The 26,734-nt window shown below is 45.3% G+C and overlaps 1 protein-coding gene across 1 annotated transcript in view; it reads left to right on the top strand.

Annotated features, from left to right (window-relative positions):
• LOC130274601 (polycystic kidney disease protein 1-like 3) overlaps window positions 1-26,734 on the top strand; it is a 103,785-nt gene that overhangs the window by 1,703 nt on the left and 75,348 nt on the right. The window lies entirely within an intron of this gene.

The raw sequence follows: 26,734 nt of genomic DNA, 5'->3' as shown, positions 1-26,734 counted from the left end.
CAGTATATCAGTGCAGTATATCAGTGCAGTATATCAGTGCAGTGTATCAGTGCAGTATATCAGTGCAGTATATCAGTGCAGTATATCAGTGCAGTATATCAGTGCAGCTTTTAACTATGTGAGGAGAGATACCTGTGAGATCCATACAAGATGCAGACAGCTTGCAGCCTCTTCAGGAGAAGCATTCAAATGCACAGTGACAGCAATACAAGGTCATAAACTATTATACAGAGCATGCACGGATGCATTATAGTTATATAGAGCATGCATTTAGAAAGAAACCTGTACAGTTTCTGTGTAAAAATGTTTGTGCAGACATGTATGTTATCATAGAGCATAGAGCATATTACTACACTGATTTAAGCAAGGCTTTAACCCCTTAAGGACATGTGCCATAAATGTACAGTGCTGCCAAGTGCATCTTAGCGCACAGAGCTGGACATTTGCAGAACTGAAAAGGTATTACTTCAAGCCACTTCCCAGTGGCTCAATACTGGTTTGGTGTCTTCACATCCTTATATCTTGTAGTAAGAGGGGAACAGGCTGAGATTAAACCAGTGATGGCTAATGTGTGCGCAGTGTTGCTGATGTTGTTGCAGCATTGTATGTACATAACCACCATGGAGGCCTGGTTTTCCCGTATTAGGTGATCGTAGCAAAGTACCTTCCCCACCATCTCAGCCGACCCCCTTTATTCCAGGTGAGGAGTTATCGGGATGAAGGAAGACCAAACCAGGAATGAATGCCAGGGCTCGGTGATAGGTAATGCCATTTTAGCGCCACAAATAACCCCTTTAACCCCTTAAGGACTTAGCCCTTTTTCACCTTAAGGACTCGGCCGTTTTTTGCACATCTGACCACTGTTACTTTAAACATTAATAACTCTGATGCTTTTACTTATCATTCTGATTCCGAGACTGTTTTTTCGTGACATATTCTACTTTAACATGGTGGTACATTTTTGTGGGAAATTGCATCCTTTCTTGGTGAAAAATCCACAAATTTGATGAAAAAAAATGAAAATTTTGCATTTTTCTAACTTTGAAGCTCTCTGCTTGTAAGGAAAATGGATATTCAAAATAAAAAAACTCCCTTTTTCAGGGACCAGTTCAGTTTTGTAGGGGATTTGAAAGGTCTTCATATTAGAAATACCCCACAAATGACCCCATTATAAAAACTGCACCCCCAAAGTATTCAAAATGACATTCAGTAAGTGTGAGGCTGTCACTCAGCTCCAACTGCTGCTCCAGCACACAGGTCAGTCCCACCGCCGCCGTCGCTTCTGCCCCAATCCCAACAGGGACGCCGGGGAACGGGGTCCCCAGCTGCCGGGGTCAACTTCCCACACCCGCACACGTCCTCCAGAAGGGGGGCGGAGCGGGTTGTGGGAGTGACACCCGCAGCAGGTGTCCTGATTGGTCGGCCGGTAAACCGGCCGGCGAATAAGGGCAATCGTGAGGCGGCACCAATGTCACCTCACCCCTGCTGGCTATGGCTGTTCGGGGCCGTCAGAGACCCGATTGACCCGGAATCCGCCGCAGATTGATGGGCTGAATTGTACAGCGATCTGCGGCCATCGCCGACATGGGGGGTCATCATGACCCCCCTGGGCGATATGCCGGGATGCCTGCTTAACGATTTCAGCAGGCATCGGGCACTGGCTCCGCTCCAGCTGGCTGCGGGGGGCCGGGAAAGCGCATGACGTTCTCATATGTCATGAGTCCTTAAGGACTCTGAAATGAAGACGTATGAGAACGTCATGAGTCCTTAAGGGGTTAAAATGAAGAGGCAAATGAGGCACCATTTCCATTAGGTAAGGAGGAGACCCCTTTAACATCAGTAATTGGAGGACAAGACTATCAACACCTAGATGAGTCTGGAGGTGGCGCCCATAACATCTAGAGGTAAATGAGGCGCCATTTCCATCAGGAGGTTATATTTACATTATTTAACATGTAAATGGAGGACAAAACTGTCAAACACCTAGATGAGTCTGGAAGTGGCACCCATAACATCTGTATGTACATAACCACCATGGAGGCCTGGTTTTGCCTGCATTAGGTGATCGTAGTAAAGTACCTTCCCCACCATCTCAGCCAACCCCCTTTATTCCAGGTGAAGAGCTATCAGGATGATGGAAGACCAAACCAGAAACGGTGATTGGTCATGCTATTTTAGCTCCCCAGATAACCCCTATAACACTTAGAGGCAAATGAGGCGCCATTTCCATCAGGAGGTTATATTTACATTATTTGGGGTAGGAGGTGACCCCGTTTAACATCAGTAATTGGAGGACAAGACTCTCTTAACACCTAGATGAGTCTGGAGGTGGCGCCCATAACATCTAGAGGTAAATGAGGCGCCATTTCCATCAGGAGGATTCATTTGCCTCAAATGGGGTAATGAGGAGACCCCGTTTAACATCAGTAATTGGAGGACAAGACTCAGCAGGTTACATTTACCTCATTTGGGGTAAGAGGTGACCGTGTTTAACCCCTTAAGGAACAAGCCCATTTTGGCCTTAAGGACCAGACCAATTTTATTTTTGCACTTTTGTTTTTTCCTCCTCGCCTTCTAAAAATCATAACTCTCTTATATTTCCATCCACAGACCCATATGAGGGCTTGTTTTTTGCGTCACCAATTGAACTTTAATTACATCACTTATTTTACCATAAAATGTGCACCGCAACCAAACAATTATGTGTGAAATTTAACCCCTTAAGGACCAGGCCATTTTATACCTTAGGACCAGAGCGTTTTTGAACATCTGACCACTGTCACTTTAAACATGAATAACTCTGGGATGCTTTTACTTATCATTCTGATTCCGAGATTGTTTTTGTTTTTTCGTGACATATTCTACTTTAACATGGTGGTAAATTTTTTGGTAACTTGCATCCTTTCTTGGTGAAAAATCCCCAAATTTGATGAAAAAATTTAAAATTTTGCATTTTTCTAACTTTGAAGCACTCTGCTTGTAAGGAAAATTGATATTCCAAATAATTTTTTTTATTATTCACATATACAATATGTCTACTTTATGTTTGCATCATAAAATTTATGAGTTTTTACTTTTGGAAGACGCCAGAGGGCTTCAAAGTTCAGCAGCAATTTTCCAATTTTTCACAAAATTTTCAAGCTCACTATTTTTCAGGGAACAGTTCAGGTTTGAAGTGGATTTGAAGGGTCTTCATCTTAGAAATACCCCATAAATGACCCCATTATAAAAACTGCACCCCCCAAAGTATTCAAAATGACATTCAGTCAGCGTTTAAACCTTTTAGGTGTTTCACAGAAATAGCAGCAAAGTGAAGAAGAAAATTCACAATCTTCATTTTTTACACTCGCATGTTCTTGTAGACCCAATTTTTTTATTTTTACAAGGGGTAAAAGGAGAAAATGTATACTAATATTTGTAGCCCAATTTCTCTCGAGTAAGCACATACCTCATATGTCTATGTAAAGTGTTCGGCGGGCGCAGTAGAGGGCTCAGAAGTGAAGGAGCGACAAGGGGATTTTGGAGAGTACGTTTTTCTGAAATGGTTTTTGGGGGGCATGTTGCATTTAGGAAGCTCCTATGGTGCCAGTACAGCAAAAAAAAAAAAAAACATGGCATACCATTTTGTAAACTAGACCCCTTGGGGAACGTAACAAGGAATTAAGTGAGCCTTAATACCCCACAGGGGTTTCACGACTTTTGCATATGTAAAAAAAAAAAATGTTTTCACTAAAATGCGTGTTTCCCCCCAAATTTCACATTTTGCAAGGGTTAATAGCAGAAAATGCCCCCCCCCCAAATTTTTAACCCCATCTCTTCTGAGTATGGGAGTACCCCATAAGTGGAGTTGAAGTGTACTGCGGGCGAACTACAATGCTCAGAAGAGAAGGAGTAACATTTGGCTTTTTGAGAGCAAATTTTGCTCGGGGGGGCATGTCGCATTTAGGAAGCACCTATGGTGCTGGTGCCAGGACAGCAGAACCCCCCCCCCCCCCCCCCCCCCACATGGCATACCATTTTGGAAACTAGACCCCTTCGGGAACGTAACAAGGAATTAAGTGAGCCTTAATACCCCACAGGGGTTTCACGACTTTTGCATATGTAAAAAAAAAAAAATGTTTTCACTAAAATGTGTGTTTCCCCCCAAATTTCACTTTTTTTTTCACTAAAAATGTTTTCACCAACATTTAACATTTTTACAAGGGTTAATAGCAGAAAAGACCCCCCACAATTTGTAAATACATTTCTTTGGAGTAAGGATATACCTTATTTTTGAATGATTATGGCTTGGCAGAGGCACAGCGGGTCTTGGTATAGCGTGAGGTCAGTCAGGGACCTTGAGCTTCATATGGAGCCAGGATGTGGGACCCCCTCAAGGAGCATTAATGGGGGGAGCACTGAGCCCTAAAATAGGGGAACACTACTATGGGGGACAACAGGCCGTAACTGGGGTACACAAGTGGGGTACAGAGGCCCGTAATATGGGGTACAGTGGGTCAGAAAATTATAAATCCTAATAAAACAGGATATGTTCCCAGAATGATGACCCAGAGCATAGCCAAAACGAAAAAAAATATGCCCACCCCAAACCCTATGCTCTGAGTCATCATTCTGGGAATGTGATGTGTGTGGCCGTCCCTAACCTGTTGCCTCAAATGTGCACCCGCTCAGGTGGAGAGAGAGCGCTGCGCATTTGAGGCACCATAAAAAGTCCCCGATGAGAATGACTCAGTGACCTATGACCCATTTTTTTGAAAAAAAAAAAACCAGAAGTCTTCAGGTTTTGTTTTTTTTTCAGTTGTTTGGGCAATTTAGTGATTTATGGGGTTAAAATTTGGAATGAACTCTGGACTTGGTACATTGGTCAAATTATGGACAATTCAAAATGTAAAGGGAAAATTTAGTACTCCATGGAAGTGTGATACTCCCTGAAGCAGCCTACGCAGAGGCACGGATTATCTGGGCAAGTGTCGCACTGATGGATGGTGTCCTTCCGTATCCCCTTCCTGCGACACACTCTGCATTTTTTCTGGGATCGTCCCTTCTTTCCAGTGTGGGGGACCTCACCTGGAAAGTGTTGGCCTGGGACGATCCTGGCACCTATAACTCCACACCCTTGGGAAGTCCGGCCTGATCTTTCACGGTCAGCAAAGATCAGGAACCTTAGGACTTCTTCTTGGTACCGGAGGAATGTCCCTGTGTTGCCAGCGTACTGGGATAGTATAAAAGCGTTGTACATGGCAACCTGTACCATGTAGACCGCAACTTTTTTGTACCATGCCCGTGTTTTCCGCATGGCGTTATATGGCTTGAGGACTCGATCTGAGAGATCAACTCCCCCCATATACCGATTGTAGTCCAGAATACAATCGGGCTTGAGGACCGGTCCCACGGTACCTCGCACAGGGACAGGTGAGCTGCCGTTCCCATGAATAGTGGTGAGTATAATGACATCCCTCTTATCCTTATTCTTCACCAACAACAGGTTATCATGGGTCAGGGCATTGGACTCACCCTTGGGATTAGGCGACTGGAACAAATTTAGAGGGAGGCCTCTCTGGTTCTTCCGCACGGTCCCACAAGCGGACGTGAATCTGGCGGAAAGGGATGTGAAGAGAGGGATGCTGGTATAAAAGTTGTCCACGTACACATGGTAACCCTTATCCAGCAATGGGTGCATAAGATCCCAAACGATTTTCCCGCTAACACCCAGAGTGGGGGGACATTCTGGGGGTTCAATACGGGAATCTCGTCCCTCATACACTCTAAACTTGCAAGTGTACCCGGAGGTTCTCTCGCAGAGTTTGTAGAGTTTCACAGGGATTTTTTTTTTTTTACTTTTTTTGGACACAGAATGCCTACCTTGCCCTGAATACTGCTCTCCCTGATCTAGGGGCTCCTGAGGGGGCTCCGATGGTGCAGAGGGGGGGGGGGTCCCGTTCCTCTCGTGGCAGCTCTGCCCTCTGACTGAACTCAGCGAGTGCGCAGAGCTGCGTGAGGGGACCGTTAACCCCTCCTCTGCTGGACTACTATTGGCCGGAGGATCGCCGGGCCAATAGCAGCGTTGCTGGGGCGGTGATAGTATTGTCACCGCTCCCCAGCAACTGGAGGGGATTGGCGGTGTATTGTACACCGCCGATCACCTTCTTTTTCCAGGTCATGACCGGAATCACAGCAGATTCGCAAGTGCTCTGCTGCGAACGCCGACATGTGGGGGTCCCAGGACCCCCCTCGGCATTTGCACGGCATGCCTGCTAAACGATTTCAGCAGGCATGCCGTTCCGATCTCTGCCTGGCGCGCGGCAAGGATCGAAAAACATCAGGGTGTAAGTTTACGCCCTTGGTCCTTAAGTACCGGGGCGCAAGGGCGTAAAATTACGCCCTAGGTCCTGAACAGGTTTAAAGAAAACCGCAATTTAGCAAATTTTGGAAGGTTTTGTTTTCACGCTGTACACTTTCTGGTAGAAATGACATGTTTTCTTTATTCTGTGGGTCAATACGACTAAAATGATACCCATGATTATATTCTTTTCTATAATTGTACCGCTTAAAAAAAAAATCTCAAACCATTTTAACAAAATTAGTATGTTTGAAATTGCCCTATTTTGACCACCTATAACTTTCTAATTTTTCCATATATGGGGCGATATGAGGGCTCATTTTTTGCGACATGATCTGTAGTTTTTATCAAACCATGTTTGCTTAGGTTTTACTTTTTATTCATTTTTTATAAAAAAATTTTTGGAATAAAATGTGACAAAAAAGCAGCAATTTTGGACTTTTTTTTTTTTTTTTACTTTTACGCCGTTCACCTTACGGGATAATTAACAATATATTTTAATAGTTCATGCTTTTACGCACGCGGCAATACCAAATATGTATATTAATAATTTTTTTTACACTTTTTTGGGGGTAAAATGGGGAAAACGGACGTTTTACTTTTTATTGGGGAGGGTATTTTTCACATTTTTTTTTACTTTTTTATTTTACATTTTTTTACTTTTTTTTTAAACACTTTTTATGTCCCCATAGGGGACTATTCATTGCAATCAGTTGATTGCTAATACTGTGCAGTGCTATGTGTAGGACACAGCACTGCTCAGTATTATCAGTGATCTTCTGCTCTGGTCTGCTCGATCTCAGACCAGAGCATAAGACCCCGGGAGACGGCCGGAGCCAGGTGAGGGGACCTCCGGCCGCCATGCTGGATGATCGGATCGCCGTGGCAGTGCTGCGGGCGATCCGATCATCCATTCAAACTACCGCAATGCCGCAGATGCCGTGATCTGTATTGATCACGGCATCGGAGGGGTTAATGGTGGACATCCGCGCAATCACGGATGTCCGCCATTACCGGCGGGTCCCTGGCTGCTGATATCAGCCGGGACCTGCTGGGCATGACGCAAGCACTGCTCCGGTGCTCGCGATCATGTCGGCGCCTAAATGTACGTCATGGTGCGCTAAGTACCACGTCACCATGACGTACATTTACGTCCATTGTCGTTAAGGGGTTAACATTAGTAATTGGAGAACAAGACTCTCTTAACAACAAGATGAGTCTGGAGGGGGCGCCAATAACATCTAGAGTTAAATGAGGCTCCATTTCCATCAGGAGGATTCATTTACCTCATTTGGGGTAGGAGGTGACTCCGTTTTACATCAGTAATTGGAGGACAAGACTCTCCTAACACCTAGATGAGTTTGGAGGTGGCACTAATAACATCTAGAGGTAAATGAGGCGCCATTTCCATCAGGAGGTTACATTTACCTCATTTGGGGTAGGAGGGGACCGCGTTTAACATCAGTAATTAGAGGACAAGACTCTCAACACCTAGATGAGTCTGGAGGGGGCGCCAATAACATCTAGAGGTAAATGAGGTGACATTTCCATCAGTAGGTTACATTTACCTAATTGGGGTGGGAGGTGACCCCGTTTTACATCAGTAATTGGAGGACAAGACTCTCTTAACACCTAGATGAGTCTGGAGGGGGCGCCAATAACATCTAGAGGTAAATGAGGCGACATTTCCATCAGGAGGTTACATTTACCTAATTTGGGTAGGAGGTGACCCCGTTAAACATCAGTAATTGGAGGACAAGACTCAGCAGGTTACATTTACCTCATTTAGGGTAGGAGGTGACCGCGTTTTGGTAATTACCGATATTGTCCAAAATAGTGAATATCGGCCGATAATATCGGCCAAACCGATAATCGGTCGATCCCTAGTACCTAACGTCCCTAGCATAAAATGGCGTAGCACTGGGCGGCGACCACTGTGGCGCCGTGTCTGTGGGTATGTGCGGCCCAGGGACTGGTTTGAGTGGCATTGGGGCTGCTCTGCCAGTGGGTTGTTCCCCCTGTGGGCACTGGTGTTGCGGCGGTAGTGGTCGCCGCCCAGTGCTACGCCATTTTAAGCTAGGGATGTTAGAGACCCACTCTAATTAGGTGGCCTTGACGTGGTGAGTCTGGAGGTGGCGCACATAACATCTAGAGGTAAATGAGGCGCCATTTCCCTCAGGAGGATTCATTTGCCTCATATGGGGTAAGGTGGAGACCCCCTTTAACATCAGTAATTGGAGGACAAGACTTTCAACACCTTGATGAGTCTGGAGGTGGCTCCAATAATATCTAGAAGTAAATTCTGAGATAATTAGTGGATGGGGCTTTAACGTGTACCTGTCGTTAATAATAACAATAATAATATTAATAATGATAATATATTAATAATGTAGATAACACCATTATATGTAGGGATGTCCCGATACTATTTTTTTAACGTATACGAGTACCAATACTTTAATTCTAGTACTCACCGATACCAATTATGAGTACTTTTATTTTAAAGGGAATCTGACACCAGGGTGACCTGGTCTCTGGTGCTGTTTACTGTATATGTGGGTCCTTGTTGTGTACAATGGAGGCGGCTGCTGTAGTATGAGCCAAGATTTCTCTCTTCTTCATTGGGCAGAACAGGGAATTTGCATTGGCGCCGAGACCGATGTCTCCAGAGAGATTGCGATGATGATGATCACATGGTGAGCAGCGGTAGAAACCGGGTCACCTGACCTATCTACCTATAAATTCAAGTTAGTGCAGGTGACTCTGCTGTAAGATTGCCTTTAATAGTAGGTAGTATCCCCTTGTAGGTAGTACAGATAGGTGCAGACATTAGTAGCAGCCCCCTGTAAACCGCAGCCCCCCCCCCCCTTGTAGACAGCAGCCCCCCTTGTAGACAGCAGCCCCCTCTTATAGACAGCACCCCCCCCCCTTGTAGACAGCAGGCCGTCTGCCCCCCCTGTAGACAGCAGACCGCCCGTGCCTCCCTCCCCCCCCCCCCCCTTGTAGACAACAGGCCGCCCGCCCACCCTCGGCAGTGCCCCTGGTAGTTGCTTATCTACCGCTGTCCTCTGTCGGGTGTTGCTGCTCCGCTGCCCCGTTCTCCCGTCTGCATCATGGCGTCCTATGGAGGAGCATGTGACATATACGTCACTCTGCTTCCTCCATAGCTTTACACTGGGCGCAGTGGAGGAGGTGGAATGACCTATGTGTGTCACATGCTCCTCCATGGAATGCCATGATGCGGATGGGAGAACGGGGTGGCGGAGCAGGGATGAAGAGGATGGGCGCACTGCAACAGGTATCGGACATGGTATCGGGGACATTAAACGAGTCCCCGATACTATGCAAATGCCGGGTATCAGCCCCGATACCAATACTAGGGACATCCCAAATTATATGTAGATTTGTAATATACATTGGTTACAAATAGAGATGAGCGAATCGAAGTGGACGAATCTGAATTCGTTACGAATTTCATGAAAAATTAGATTCGCAATGAATGCGAATATCGCCGCGATTCAATCACGCGAATCGCTTCATTAAACTCCATTTTACAGCTTTCCAGGCTATTGGAGACCTAAAATGGTGGATCCACATGTGAGTACATGGGGCAGGGGATTATGGGAGGGCGGGAAACAGCGGCGGGAATGAAGGTAGGCGGGCTGACCCTGAACCACATGTGAGATGCAGCCTATCAGTGTTCACTGACCCCTGTGATGTCACAGCCCCTATATAATCGGCGGCCATCTTGCCTCTCTTCATTTCATCTATGCACTCAGATAGAGAGGACGGGACTGTGTGTGTGTGAATAGCTCATACCACAGCGTTACACTGCAACTGCTAGTCACATCAGCATTAGGGAAAGGCAGGAGTGCAGAGTGCTGTGCTGTTACTCTGAGAAGGATCATTGATTGCTAAACCTCCTATTCACGTTATTGAGCATTGCAGCAGAGAGGGGCAGATAGCTGTCAGCTGCCTCATACACATCTCCAAGCTGCCTCAACTTTATCAACCATCTTATCTCCTCATTTTTCAGCCCAATTGAGGTTTTTTTTTTTGCTCCACAAATCTTCTGCTGCTCAGAATTGTGTGACAGAGTGCAATTTAGGGTTTAACCCCTGGATTTTTTTTTTTTTGTGGTCCTGCACTGTTGGGTCCTGCTGCTGTTCAGAAATACGTGATTGTTCAGTGGACTGTAGTACATTTGTACCAATTTTTTACCTGTTAATCTGTCAAGGGGCCACATACTGTGCAAGTCCAAACAATAGTATCCACCGGCTGGTGTTTTACAAAAATACAGAGTTTTTTCTGCGTATAGTTAGGCATATTACTGCCCTCATCAGTGCATACCGCATACGTACATCCAAGTATTGTGCCATTTAGTACCTGTTAATCTGGGCCTACATACTGTTCAAGGACAGCCGTAAGTAATCACCTGCTGCTGTTCTAGACAAATACTGTTTAAACAGTAGTGTAGCGTATTGTAATACCCTCATATACGCACTAAGTATGTCAGGCAGAGAAGTGCCAGGACGTGCACAGAGGAGTGGCAGAGGCCTAAATACTTCAGGCAGAGTTGGCAGCAGACTTGGGGCGAGTGGCAGCAGGAGTTGCAGCGAGAGGCCTGAGCTCCCGTCATCAGCCAGCGGTCATGTCTCCACCAGCAACTCATCTGCCGTCGTTGATTGGTTAACACGCTCATCCACATCATCACAAGTGACATCTGACATCCCCAGTCAACAGTCGGTGGGTTCCTCAGACACAATCCTCAGTTGGCATGGGCCGGGTGCAGTCCCTGTCCTCCCATTGCCTCTGTCCTATGCTGTTCCCTCTCCTAAAGAAGTATCTCATGCTGTGGGTTCAGCTCCACTATTTACTGAGGACGATCTAATAGAGGACAGTCAGCAGCTACTGGACAGCCAAGAAGGGGAGGAGACACGCGCCGCTTCCTCCGCTAGGCGGCCAAGTAGTGATGCGGAGAGTGACGTGGGTGGCGGTGTTGCAAGGGTTCAGGGTCCTTAAACAGACACTGTTGGGGAACCTGAGGAGGACATCAGTGACGTGCACACTCCTGTGGATGATGATGAAGCCGATCGCAATTGGGAGCCGGGTGCAGAAGGGGCTTCATCATCATCAGGAGAAGAGAGTTGCAGGTTGCCCTTGAGGCAGCAAGGCGGTAGCACGGTTGGCAGTCAGCGTGGTGGCAGTAGTGGAAATTCAGGAGTCAAACGTGCCCGGGGGAGACCACCTGCTTCGCGGCAGCCTACCTTTCCGGGTGGTAGTGGAACAGGGGTTCCTGGAGAGGGCGCCAGTAGCAGTCAATTAGTGCAGACTGTGGGTGGGAAAATCAGCTACTCGGCGGTGTGGAAGTTTTTCATAAGGCATCCGGAGGAGGTTCACGTAGCCACATGCAAGATCTGTCGGCAGAAGGTGAAGCGTAGCCAGGGTCCCAATGTTGGCACCACGGCCCTGCGTCAACACATGCTTCGCCACCATAAAGCGGCCTGGGAGAACCGTGGCTCCGATGTAGTGGTCCAGCCTGCTCCCTCCTTCATCCAGCCAAGGCTCCACCACCTCAGCCTTCTGTCCCTCCTGCTTCTCCCGCTTTTAGTCAGCCATTCCGCCAACAATCCATCGGTGAAGCCATGTCCAAGAGACAACAGTATGCGCCCACTCATCCAACGGCTCAGAAGTTGAATGTGCTCCTGTCCAAGTTACTGGTGTTGCAGTCCCTCCCTTTCCAAGTGGTGGACTCTGCACCTTTCAGAGAATTGATGGCTTGTGCCGAGCCGAGGTGGAGAGTCCCAAGCCGTCATTTCTTTGCGAAGAAGGCAGTACCAGCCCTGCATAATTTTGTACAAGAGAAGGTGGGCCAGTCCTTGAGCCTGTCGGTGTGTTCAAAAGTGCACAGCAGCACCGACGTGGGAAGCTGTAACTACAGGCAGGGACAATACTTGTCTTTTACAGCGCACTGGGTAAATGTGGTTCCTGCACAGCCACAACAGCCACTTGGACAGGTCACACCGCTTCCTCCTCCACGCTCTCGCTCCCAGGCAGTTGGTCCTGTTACAGTGTGGGACGCCGCCTCCTCATCCTCCACCGTGTCCTCGGCCTCCACTGCACGTCCAAATCTCGGTGGCCCTTCATTGTACCATGTGTGTAGGCCACGGCGGTGTCAAGCTGTTCTTCACATGGTTTGCCTTGGCGAACGGAGTCACACAGGGAAGGAACTGCTAAAGTTCATTCGTAAAGAAATCCGAGTATGGCTTACTCCACAAAATCTGGAAATGGGAACCATAGTGACCGACAACGGGAAGAACATCGTGTCCGCGCTGCGACAAGGAAGTGTGAACCATTCACCCTGCATGGCACACGTGTTGAATCTGGTTGTCATGCACTTCCTTAAGTCTTCACCCAATTTGCAAAACATCCTGACAATGGCAAGGAAACTGTGCATGCACTTCAGCCACTCGTACACCACCAAGCACACCTTCCTTGAGCTGCAGCGTCAGAACGGTATCCCACAACATAGTCTTATTTGTGACGATGCCACACGTTGGAATTCCACCCTCCATATGTTGGACAGACTATACGAACAAAGAAAAGCCATCACCGATTTCTTGATGATCCAAGCAGATAGTACTCCCCCGTGTAACTTCAATGTGAACCAGTGGCAGCTCATACGTGACACCTGCCGTTTGCTGAGGCCCTTTGAGGAAGCCACATTATTTGCGAGTCGCCTGGATTATGCCATGAACGACGTAATTCCACTCCTACATTTCCTACAACAAATTATTAAAACCATGGCTGGTCACGGCAATGGAGACGTTGCGCCTACATCTCAAGGCTACATGAGCCCTGCGGGGGCTGAACTGGAGGAGGAGGATGATGAGGGGCAGAGCGGAGCACAGTTTAGGTTGGATGAGATGGCCGGTGTGTCTATAGTCATTGGACAGGAGAGGAGGAGCAGGAGCAGCCAGAGGATCTGGAGGGTTATGAGGAAGTTAAGATAGAGGACCCAGACACACCTGCAGTGTGCAGTGGAGATGGAGGCAGGTAGTCCCTCCGAGTCACTGGCGCAAATGGCACAATGCATGCTCAGTTGCTTGCACGAATGGTCAAAATTCATCAGCGGGATAACTTCTGGATCTCCACCTTATTAGACCCTCGCTACCGTCCCAAAATAGGGGCCTTTTTTACACCAACTGAGAGGGAGGACAAACTGACCTACTACAGAGAGATTCTATGTAGTCAGTTGGCTGATGCCTATCGGCCACATGATCTATCCACTCACAAGTCTGACTCGGGGGGCCCTCTGCGCTCACCTTCCACTGCCATGGCTGCTGGGGAGGGGAGGGGTGGCAGGAGCAGTACCAGCTCAATCAGCAGCAGCTTGAGTCTACAGTCGCTGATGAGTAGCTTTCTTCACCCGCATAGTGAAGCAACTCATCAGCAGCAGGTAGACATGGAGCAGGACCTGAACCAGCAGGTGGTGGCATACCTTGACATGGCCATGCCAGCAACCATTGAAGATCCGCTGGACTTCTGGGTAGCCAATCTTGATTTATGTCCACAACTAGCAGAGTTTGCCCTGGAAAAGCTGTCCTGCCCGGCCAGTAGTGTGCCATCAGAGCGGGTGTTTAGTGCGGCCGGGGCCATAGTCACCCCAAGGCGATCTCGTCTGTCCACTAAAAATGTGGAGAGACTGATGTTTGTCAAGATGAGTAAGGGATGGATCAGCCAGGATTTCCAGCCACCAATGCCAGATGCCTCAGAGTAGATTGACCATGTTGCTACACCAACATTTCCCAATTATGGTTGGTTATGAAACCATCTTGGGTTATTAATTAGGGTTATGAAACCCTCTTTGGTACTGTGATTGCCTGCTCCTGGCTCATCCTGTGTCTTTCAGGAACTACTTGCCTCACTTATGCTTCTGGCGTTGGGCCTTTAATTTTTGGATGTTTAGCAGTAGCTAAATATATGCTTAATGCAAATGTCAACATTGATCTTTAAATGTAAGGGGTTATGAAACCCTCTTGGGTACTGCGAATGCCTGCTCCTGACTCATTCTGTGTCTTTCAGGAACTACTTGCCTCTCTGCCCTCAGGCCTTGGGCCTTCAATCTTTGGATGTTTAGCAGTAGCTAAATACATGCTTAATGCAAATTTCAACATTGATCTTTAAATGTAAGGGGTTATGAAACCCTCTTGGGTACTGCGAATGCCTGCTCCTGACTCATTCTGTGTCTTTCAGGAACTATTTGCCTCACTGATGCCTCAGGCCTTGGGCCTTCAATTTTTGGATGTTTAGCAGTAGCTAAATACATGCTTAATGCAAATTTCAACATTGATCTTTAAATGTAAGGGGTTGGTTATGAAACCCTCTTGGGTACTGCAAATGACTGCTCCTGACTCATTCTGTGTCTTTCAGGAACTACTGGCCTCCCTGATGCCTCAGGCCTTGGGCCTTCAATTTTTGGATGTTTAGCAGTAGCTAAATACATGCTTAATGCAAATTTCAACATTGATCTTTAAATGTACGGGATTGGTCATGAAACCCTCTTGGGTACTGTGAATAACTGCTCCTGACTCATTCTGTGTCTTTCAGGAAATAATTGCCTCCCTGATGCCTCAGGCCTTCAACTTTTGGAAGTTTAGCAGTAGCTAATACATGCTTAATGCAAATTTCAACAATGATCTTTAAATTCTCGGCGCTCTGCTAGGGCCTTCTCCTACCCCGCAGGGGCCAATCCGAGGACCTCACTAAACCATCCAATCTGTAGTAGAGACATGCGGTGTGTACAAAGGGCAGGGACTTAATGAACCCAAGCTTATGACCCGCGCTTAGTTGTGATTCTTCTTTCCTTTACAAATAATTGCAATCCCTGATCCCTATCGCGAACGGGGTTCAGCGGGTTACCCGCACCTGCCGGTGAAGGATAGACAGACACACGCTGGTCCATTCAGTGTAGCGCACGTGCAGCCCCAGACATCTGAGGGCATAACACACCTGTTATTGCTCGATCTCGCGAGTGATCGTGCAATGTAAGGGGTTATTAAAGCCTCTTGGGTACTGCTGATGATTACTCCTGACTGCTCCTGTGTCTTTCAGGAACTACTTGACTTCATGATGCTTCTGGGCTTGGGCCTTTAATTTTAGGATTTTTGAAATACATACATACATGCTTAATTTAAATTTCAACATTTATGGTGCAATGTATGGGGTTATTTAACACTCTTGGGTAGTGTTTTTTTCAAATTTTCTGATAATTATCACAGTAATAAACTTGAATTTTCCACAATAATAACCATTACACCATTGAACGATTGTTACGTGTGATTTTTTAAAGTAAAATTTTCAAAAAAAATATGCAGAGGGATGAACTCTGCTTCTTTATTTCATAAAAAATTATTTTATAGAAGAATGTCTTTTGGTGGTCCACCGTCCTGCATTATAGAGTCTTCTGGACTCTTGGATATGCGCTTGTTCTTAAACAAAGGTACAAAAAACAAAAATGCCCGGTCAGGGCTATGGAGACGTTGCGCCTACATCTTACGGCCACATGAGCCCTGTGGGTGCTTGTGAGATTAGGTCCTTTGTACCCACACGGCAGGGTCCGGGACACAAATTTTGATTTAAATTTCAAATAAAAAAATCACACATTTCAATGGCCTCCTCATGCTGCAGCCAACTCCAGGCTGCATCATTCTGGTAATACATAGAGAGCACTCGCTGTCCTAAATTTTCTTTAAAATTTTTCATCAAAAATGTTTGCCTTTTTTATTAGGGATTGTGAAGCTTTGGTGCGTACTCATGTATCAGCCAACTCCAGGCTGTGTCATTCAGGCAATATATGGTTTACTGATGGCGCTGCTGGGCCTGGATCTGGGAATTTCAAATTTTCTCATAGGTAGCACCTGCTATCCATAAGTCTTCTTCATAAATTTCTACAATTGTTGTGTTTTTTTTGGAGGGATTGTGAAGCCCTAGTGTGTACTCGTGCATCAGCCAACTCCAGGGTGTGTCATTCATGCAACATATAGGTAGCACCCGCTGTCCTAAATATTCTTAAAATTATTTTAAAAATGGTTGTTTTTTCCTTGGGATTCTGAAGCCCTGGTGTGTACTCAATGCTGCTTCCTGCTACACTCTGTCCGCCCGTTGGTCCTGCGACAGTGTGCTACTCCGCCTCCACATCCTCCACTGTGTCTTAAGCCTCCACTGCCCGGACAAGTCTCAGTGGCCCTTCAGCAAACCATGTGTGCAGGGCACGGCGGTGTCACGCTGTTCTTCACATGGTTTGCCTTGGCGAGAAGTCTTGGAAACAATGGCTGGTCAGGGCAATGGAGACGTTGCGCCTAAATCTCACGGCCACATGAGCCCTGTGGGGGCTTGTTGAATTTGGTCCTTCGTACCCACACGCTAGGGTCCGGGACACGCAAAGGTTGTTTTGAATTTCAAATAAAAAAATTATGGAGCTGCTGGGCCTGGGTCTGGGAATTTCAAATTTTCTCATGGGTAGCACCCGCTATCCAAAATCTTTTTCAAAAATTTCTAAAATTGTGGTGTTTTTTGGGGGAGATTGTGAAGCCCTGCTGTGTACTTGTGCATCAGCCAACTCCAGGCTGTGTCATTCAGGCAATATATGGGTTACTGATGCCGCTGTTGGGCCTGGGTCTGGGAACTTCAAATTTTCTCATAGGTAGCACCCGCTATCCAAAATCTTCGGTTTAAATTTCTTAATTCATCTTTTAATCTTAGGGATTGTGAAGGCCTAGTGCCTACTTATGCTGCTGGCAACTCCGGGCTGTGTCATTCAGTCACTATATGGTGTCCTCATGCTGCCAACACCTCCACGCTGTGCCATTCAGCCACTATATGTTCTCCTCATGCTGCCAACACCTCCACGCTGTGTCATTCAGCCACTATATGGTCTCCTCATGCTGCCAACACCTCCACACTGTGTCATTCAACCACTATATGGTCTCCTCATGCTTCACCCTCATCCAAGCTGTGTCATTCAGCCACTATATGGTGTCCTCATGCTGCCAACACCTCCATGCTGTGCCATTCATCCACTATATGGTCTCCTCATGCTGCCAACACCTCCCTGCTGTGTCATTCAGCCACTATATGGTCTCCTCATGCTGCCAACACCTCCCTGCTGTGTCATTGAGCCACTATATGGTGTCCTCATGCTGCCAACACCTCCACGCTGTGCCATTCAGTCACTATATGGTCTCCTCATGCTGCCAACACCTCCACGCTGTGTCATTCAGTCACTATATGGTCTCCTCATGTTGCCATCACCTCCACGCTATGTCATTCAGCCACTATATGGTCTCCTGACACTGATGCCACCACCAGGCTCTGTCATTGTGCTGCTGTGCGGCAGTGATTCTAAGAGCGATGCCGGTAATCTGCATGCTATTCTGAATAACAGTATTACTTCACTAACCCAGCACACTCCATATGCATTTTAGAACACAGCAAAGTGTTCTATACCCCTATAGAGGCTGTATGTAGGCTAGAAATAGCCTTTTTTAATATACATTCGCCGCGAAAAAATTCGGATCAAAACAAACTTTTTTTTCGGCGAATCGGGCGAATCAAATTTTTTAAAAGTTCGCTCATCTCTAGTTACAAAATGTGTATAATTTTGTCCCTGCAACTATTGTCTGTGTGTCTCTGTGAGGAGACCAAATAGAGGAAGTGAGGGTGGACAAGCGGGGCTCTGTGCACTGAGGACAAGCAGGAATCTATGCACTGAGGACAAGCGGGGCTCTGTACACTGAGGACAAGCAGGAATCTATGCACTGAGGACAAGCGGGGCTCTGTACCCTGAGGACAAGCGGGGCTCTGTACACTGAGGACAAGCAGGGCTCTGTACACTGAGGACAAGCGGGGCTCTGTACACTGAGGACAAGCGGGGCTCTGTACACTGAGGACAAGCGGGGCTCTGTACACTGAGGACAAGCGGGGCTCTGTACACTGAGGACAAGCGGGGCTCTGTACACTGAGGACAAGCAGGGCTCTGTACACTGAGGACAAGCAGGGCTCTGTACACTGAGGACAAGCATGGCTCTGTACACTGAGGACAAGCAGGGCTCTGGACACTGAGGACAAGCGGGGCTCTGTCCACTGAGGACAAGCGGGGCTCTGTACACTGAGGACAAGCAGGGCTCACACATCAGGATGATTGACCAGTCAGGAGTCTGCACAGATCCCTGTTTGTCCCGCCCTCACTTCCGGTATTTGGACTCCTCGTAGAGACGCAGAGGCAATAACTGCAGAGACAGCAATTTTTCACCCAAAAATATACAAATTTTTAAGTCAATGTATATTACAAATATACATATAGTAGTATAATCTACATTACATATAATGTTTTTGTTAATGACAGGTTCATTTTATTTCTCACAATTAATGCTTTTATAGTTGTGATGTAGTTTTCCCCTGTAACGTGATGGCGTTGTGTCGAGGCCAGACGAAGTGCCGGCAGGCACGAAATCGCGATTGCCTCTGTCTTATACACCCTCGCTGTATTTCTATATCCTTCACCGTTGTGTATGTCTAAATAAAGAAGATGTTTTTTCAGCATCTGTGAGTGCGACATTTTCTATCCCACAAGTTTGTATGTGTTTTCCATTTTTAACCTGAGGAGGACCAGAAAAGGCTTTGGGGAACAGGAACATTTTTTATTTTTTCCCTCTTTTATCTTTTTCTAGCAGTCTTAATTCAGTCAGAAGTATGGAGTAGGTGAGCAAAGACCCTTCTGCTTACACTGATTTCTAAGTGCTTTGTGGCTAAAACATGTCACAAATTACTTAGCATATGCCCTGTGATAGGGTATCATGCTGATATATTTAAGACACTCCTATGGTTGTAATTAAATTTTCCATTTTTAGCCCTTGGAGGACCATGCTTTAGTGACTAAAAGAATTTTTAAAGCTTTTTCTAGTTTTTATAATTTCAATGGTAAACTTTTTTCTCAGAAATGGAGAATAGCTGACCAAGGGCCCTTCTATAAATCTTTGTCACACCTTGCTGCAGAAGGCGTTGCATTTTTTGGGGGGTGGGGGGGGGGGTTGCGGGATAAGTTGTACTTTAGGTCGGTGCCTGTTTTTGCTACAACGGTATTTAAAAATGTAAATCAAGAATTTGGCATCTCTCCAAAAATCTTCAAAGGTGTTTACTCGCCCTAGTGACAGGCAACGTATCAGTTCTTTGATGGAACCTTCCATATTGAGGCTATAAATTGTACAGATGTTTTACAGTTGTGGTTACTCCATAAGTGTGGATATTGTTTAATAAAAAAAAATATTAAAAGTTTACAAATTTATTTATTTTACTTTTTTTTTTACATTACTTTTATTTATTCATTTTATTTGTTTTTCCCTCACAAAGGGAGATTTAAATTTCCCCTTCAAAGAGTAGTGAAAGATCAATCAGCATTTTCAGGGAGTTATTTTTTTTCCTTTTTTTTTTTTTTTTTTTTTTTTACATTACTTTTATTTATTTATTTAATTTGATTTTCAATTCCGTAAGGCCAATTTTATTTTACTTTTTAAAAAAAAAATTTACATTAAATTTATTTATTAATTTAATTAGATTTTCAATTCCGTAGGGCCAATTTTATTTTACTTTATATTTTATTTTTTTTACATTACTTTTATATATTTATTTATTTGATTTGATTTCCAATTCTGGAGGGAGAATTTAATGTAACTTTTTTTTTCACATTACTTCTATTTATTCATTTTATTTGATTTTAATTCCAAAAGGGAGATTTTTCTTTTCCTTATTTTTTTTAACGTTTTTTATTTTTTATTTATTTGATTTTCAATCCCATTTTTTTTACTTTATTGTGCTGTCATATACATATACAATAGTCATATGTTATAAAGTATGCAAAGGTCATTTTTTTGGGAAAACAGTAGTCAAAGGGTCAATCAGCATTTTCAGGGAGATTTTTATTTAACTTACATTTTTTTACATAACTTTTATTTATTCATTTTATTTGTTTTTTAATTCTGTAGTGAGAATTTTATTTTACTTCTTTTTTTTTTTACATTACTTTTATTTATTCATTTTATTTGATTTTCAAGCCCATAGGGAGTTTTATTTATTTATAATTTTTTTTTTACTTTATTGTGCTGTCAAATACATATCCATACATATAATGAATCATACAAAGTTCCTTTTTAGGGAATACAGAGGTCAAAGGGTTAATCAGCATTTTTAATCAGTTTTTTTTGCAAGCGCGTGTGCAATTCAGGCGATCTTCTAAACTCCATTCACATCTAGAGCTGCGTTCACAATTCTTCTGATTTCAGCCCCGCCTCACAGATGGTCACGTGACTTAACGTTTTACCCTGAAATGTCTGTCATCTGAACTCCCACAATGCACTGCTCCCTATGACCTTTAAAGGGGTACTCCAGTTGAAAATATTTTTTTTTTAAATCAACTGGTGCCAGAAAGTTAAACAGATTTATAAATTAAAAAATCTTTACCCTTCCAGTACTTATTAGCAGCTGTATGCTACTTAGGAAATTCTTTTCTTTTTGAATTTCTTTTTTTTGTTGTCCACAGTGCTCTCTGCTGACATCTGATGCCCGTATCAGGAACTGTACAGAGCAGGAGAAAATCCTCATAGCAAACCTATGCTACTCTGGACAGTTCCTGACACGGACAGAGGTCTCAGCAGAGAGCACTGTGGACAAGACAAAAAAGACATTCAAAAAGAATAGAATTTCCTCTGTAGCATACAGCTGCAAATAAGTATTGTAAGGGTAAAGATTTTTTAATAGAAGTCATTTACAAATCTGTTTTAACTTTCTGGTACCAGTTCATAAAAAAAAAAAAGTTCTATACCGGAGTACCCCTTTAAAAGCAGCAGAATTGCGAGTGCAGCTTTGGTTACATAGTTAGTACGGTCGAAAAAAGACATATGTCCATCAAGTTCAACCAGGGAATTAAGGGGTAGGGGTGTGGCGCGATATTGGGGAAGGGATGGGATTTTATATTTCTTCATAAGCATTAATGTTATTTTGTTCCAGGAATGTATCTAATCCTGTTTTAAAGCTGTTAATTGTTCCTGCTGTGACCAGTTCCTGAGGTAGACCGTTCCATAAATTCACAGTCCTCACGGTAAAGAAGGCGTGTCGCCCCTTGAGACTAAACCTTTTCTTCTCCAGACGGAGGGAGTGCCCCCTCGTCCTTTGGGGGGGTTTAACCTGGAACAGTTTTTCTCCATATTTTTTGTATGGGCCATTAATATACTTATATACGTTTATCATATCCCCCCTTATACGTCTCTTCTCAAGACTAAACAATTGTAACTCCTTTAATCGCTCCTCATAGCTAAGATGTTCCAGGCCCCATATTAGTTTAGTCACGCGTCTCTGGACCCTTTCCAGCTCCACAGTGTCCCTTTTATGGGCAGGTGCCCAAAACTGAACAGCATATTCTAGGTGAGGCCGTACCAATGCTTTATAAAGGGGGAGTATTATGTCCCTGTCCCTCGAGTCCATGCCTCTTTTTATACATGACAATATCCTGCCGGCTTTGGAAGCAGCAGCCTGACATTGTGCTATTCTGTAGTCTGTGATCTACAAGTCACCCAGATCCTTCTCTACCAGTTTAATCCCCCCGAAGACATACGATGCTGCAGGTTATTAGTGTACACAGCCCCCCCTCTATATACACAGCCCCCCCTCTATATACACAGCCCCCCCTCTATATACACAGCCCCCCTAAGACATACGACGCTGCAGGTTATTAGTACCCAGATGCAGAACTTTACATTTATCCACATTGAACCTCATTTGCCAAGTGGATGCCCAGACACTTAGTCTATCCAAGTCATCTTGTAACCTATACACATCCTCTATAGACTGCACCCCCCCCCCCTCTATATACACATCCTCTATAGACTGTACCGTGCTACAAAGCTTGGTGTCATCTGCAAAGATAGAAACAGAGCTGTTATTACCATCCTCTATATATACACAGCCCCCCTCTATATACACAGCCCCCCCTCTATATACAGAGCTGTTAATACCATCCTCTATATTAGGCTGGGTCCACACTACGTTTTGTCCCATACGGGAGCGCATACGGCAGGGGGGAGCTAAAACCTCGCGCTCCCGTATGTGACCGTATGCGCTCCCGTATGTCATTCATTTCAATGAGCCGACCGGAGTGAAACGTTTGGTCCGGTCGGCTCATTTTTGCGCCGTATGCGCTTTTACAACCGGACCTAAAACCGTGGTTGACCACAGTTTTAGGTCCGGATGTAAAAGCGCATACGGCACAAAAATGAGCCGACCGGACCGAACGTTTCACTCCGGTCGGCTCATTGAAGTGAATGGCATACGGGAGCGCATACGGTCACATACGGGAGCGCGAGCTTTTAGCTCGCCCCTGCCGTATGCGCTCCCGTATGGGACAAAACGTAGTGTGAACCCAGCCTTATTGATAAATAAATTAAACAGCAGCGGTTCCAGTACTGAACCTTGGGGTACACCACTAATTACCGGGGACCAATCAGAGTACGAATCATTGACCACCACTCTCTGGGTACGATCCATGAGCCAGTGTTCAATCCAGTTACAAACTAAAATTTCCAAACCCAAAGACCTTAACTTACCTGTCAGACGTCTATGAGGGACAGTATCAAACGCTTTAGCAAAATCCAGAAACACTATATCCACAGCCATTCCTCTGTATACACAGCCCCCCCTCTATATACAGAGCCCCCCCTCTATATACACAGCCCCCCCTCTATATACAGAGCCCCCCCTCTATATACACAGCCCCCCCTCTATATCCACAGCCCCCCTCTATATACAGAGCCCCCCTCTATATACACAGCCCCCCCTCTATATACACAGCCCCCCCTCTATATCCACAGCCCCCCTCTATATACACAGCCCCCCTCTATATACACAGCCCCCCCTCTATATACACAGCCATTCCTCTGTCAAGGCTTCTACTCACCTCTTCATAAAAGCAAATTAGATTGGTAACAACTTCTATCCTTAGTAAACCCATGCTGGCTATCACTTATAATACTATTATCCCCTATGTATTCCTGTATGTAATCCCTTATAAGTCCTTCAAACAATTTACCCACAATGCACGTTAGACTTACCGGTCTATAATTGCCTGGCGAAGACCTAGAGCCCTTTTTGAAGATTGGCACCACATTCGCCTTGCGCCAGTCCCTTGGCACAATACCAGACACCAGAGAATCTCTAAATATCATGAACAGGGGTACAGATATTACTGAACTTACCTCTCTAAGAACTCTTGGGTGCAATCCATCTGGCCCTGGAGATTTGCTTACATTTACTTTACTTAACTTACCTTGTACCATCTCTACATTAAGCCAGTTCAGTACATTACATGATGTGTTACCAGCACTGACCTGTACATGATGTGTTACCAGCACTGACCTGGCCAATGTCAGCTCCTTCTTCCTTAGTATATACAGAACTAAAGAACCCATTCAGTAGCTCCGCCTTCTCTTGATCGCCTGTGACAACCTCCCCATTATCATTATTAAGGGGTCCTACATGCTCTGTCCTTGGTTTTTTTGCATTTATATATCTAAAAAAATATTTAGGATTAGTTTTGCTTTCTTTGGCCACCTGTCTCTCGTTTTGAATTTTTGCTGTTTTTATTACATTTTTACAGATTTTATTAAGCTCCTTGTACTATTTAAATGTTATAGCTGACCCATTAGATTTGTATTTTTTGAAAGCAATTTTTTTGTTGTTTATTGCTCTTTTAACCTCATTTGTCAGCCATGTAGGATTTAGTTTTAATGGTTTATATTTGTTCCCCTTTGGTATATATTTAGCTGTATAGTTATTTAGAGTTGATATAAAGATGTCCCATTTACCTTCTGTATCAGTATTTGACAACCCCTCCCCCCAGTCTATGTCCTGTAGTGCAGCCCTCAGCCCAGGGAAATTTGCCTTTTTAAAGTTATATGTTTTTGCTTTCCCCGCCTGTCTTTGTTTTCTACATTTTAAGTCAAAAGTAACTATATTGTGGTCGCTATTACCAAGGTTTTCCCGCACAGTTACATTACCAACCAGCTCTGCGTTGTTGTAAATGATCAGATCCCACAATGCATCACTTCTTGTTGGGTCCTCCACAAACTGGCCCATAAAATTATCCTGCAATAAATTTAGGAATTGTCGCCCCTTTGTAGTTTTAGCCAACCCCGGACCCCAATCTATATCTGGATAGTTACAATCTCCCATTATTACCACTGTACCTGCCCGGGCGGCCCTCTCTATTTGTTTATACAGCTGACCTTCTATCTCTTCAGTGATATTAGGGGGTCTGTAGATTACACCAAATATTATTTTTTCAGTATTTCCCTCCTTTTGTAATTCTACCCACAGTGATTCCACCTCCTCAGAATCATCACACACTATGGCATCGTTCACACTGACTTTCATACCACTTCTTACATACAGACAGACTCCACCACCTTTTCTGTTCATTCTATCCTTGCGAAACAATGTAAACCCCTGTAGATTAACAGCCCAGTCATGTGAGGAGTCCAGCCATGTCTCAGTGACCCCAACTATATCACCAGCCATGTCTCAGGGACCCCAACTATATCACCAGCCATGTCTCAGTGACCCCAACTATATCACCAGCCATGTCTCAGTGACCCCAACTATATCACCAGCCATGTCTCAGTGACCCCAACTATATCACCAGCCATGTCTCAGTGACCCCAACTATATCAATATGTTCCTCCAGTATCAAGGCCTCAAGCTCCCCCATTTTATTTGCTAGGCTTCTGGCATTTGTGAACATACACTTTACATTTCCATCCTTTATGTTATTGGGGTTAATGGGATTCAAGGGTGTAAGTTTTATTTTCCTATGAAGCTTATTCCTATTAACTATTCTAACCCCTCCCTCCACTCCACCCCCAGGTACATTAATAAGTCCCCCCTCTCTATCTACACTATCTTCCCCCTCTTTGCTGTAGGTTCCCTCCCCCCAAGTCCCTAGTTTAAACACTCCTCCACCCTTCTAGCCATCTTCCCCCCATTGAGGTGCAGCCCGTCCCTACGGTAGAGCCGGTAACCGACAGCGAAGTCAGCCCAGTTCTCCATGAACCCAAACCCTTCCTTCCTCCACCATCTTCTGAGCCACTTGTTTACCTCCCTGATCTCCCGCTGCCTCTCTGTTGTGGCTCGTGGTACTGGTAGTATTTCAGAAAATACTACCTTGGAGGTCCTTGCCTTAAGCTTGCGGCCTAAGTCCCTGAAATCATTTTTAAGGACACTCCACCTACCTCTTACTTTGTCATTGGTGCCAATATGTACCATGACTGCTGGGTCCTCTCCAGCCCCGCCCAGCAACCTGTCAACCCGATCCTCGATGTGCCGAACTCGTGCGCCAGGCAGACAACACACTGTTCGGCGATCCCGGTCTTTGTGACAGATTGCCCTGTCTGTCCCCCTAATAATTGAGTCCCCCACCACTAGTACCTGTCTGGCCTGCCCTGTACTCCTCCCTCCCTCTTTACTGGAGCAGACACCCCCCTGGCGGTCAGAGGGGGTATCCTGCTGCAGTTCTGCTAGCTCTGTAATGGCATCCCCCTCATCTGCCAAGCGGGCAAACTTGTTGGGGTGTCCAGTTCAGGACTAGCCTCCCTGACACTTATTCCCCTACCCCTCTTTCTAACTGTAACCCAGCTAACTGCCTGACTGTCCTGCAACTCCGTCCCACTGTCCTCCCCCACCTCTATTCTCGAGAGTGCCTGCTCAGTGAGCACGAGACTCCTCTCCATGTTGTTAATGCTTCTCATTGTTGCCAGTCGCCCCTCTAGATGCAGGATCGGGGCTTCCAAACGGACAACTAGCACACATCTCGCACAACAATATGCACCCTCAAACTGTTGTTCAAGGATTGTATACATTGAACAGGATGTACATTGGACTGCATTTTCCAACATGGAGGCCATCTAGTTATGGGGATTTCACAAATGTATAGGCAAAAACAGACAGTCAAAATTACACTTAAAATTTTTTGTAGACCTTGTGGGTTCAGAAATTAACACTCACAGCGATCTCAACCTCCTGCTTTCAAACTCCTGTTTTTGTAACTCCTCTTTCACGCCCCCTCTTACACAACAACACTCAGAAAGAGCAAGATCTCAATAAGAGTCCCAAGCTAAGATTTATACACCTGTGCCCAATCTACTCCTCCTCCCCCCAAAATATGAATGTGGGCTATAGGCAGTCGCACCCACTCCACAGATTCACTCCGCACAACAGATAATCACAGTTTTTGTAACTCCTCTTTCACGCCCCCTCTTACACAGCAACACTCAGAAGAGCAAGCTCTCAATA

The sequence above is a fragment of the Hyla sarda genome, chromosome 5 (genome assembly GCF_029499605.1).
Source record: "Hyla sarda isolate aHylSar1 chromosome 5, aHylSar1.hap1, whole genome shotgun sequence".
NCBI lineage: Eukaryota > Metazoa > Chordata > Amphibia > Anura > Hylidae > Hyla > Hyla sarda.
Note: the sequence above shows the minus strand (reverse complement) of the source record. Positions and strands in the feature narration are given on the sequence as shown.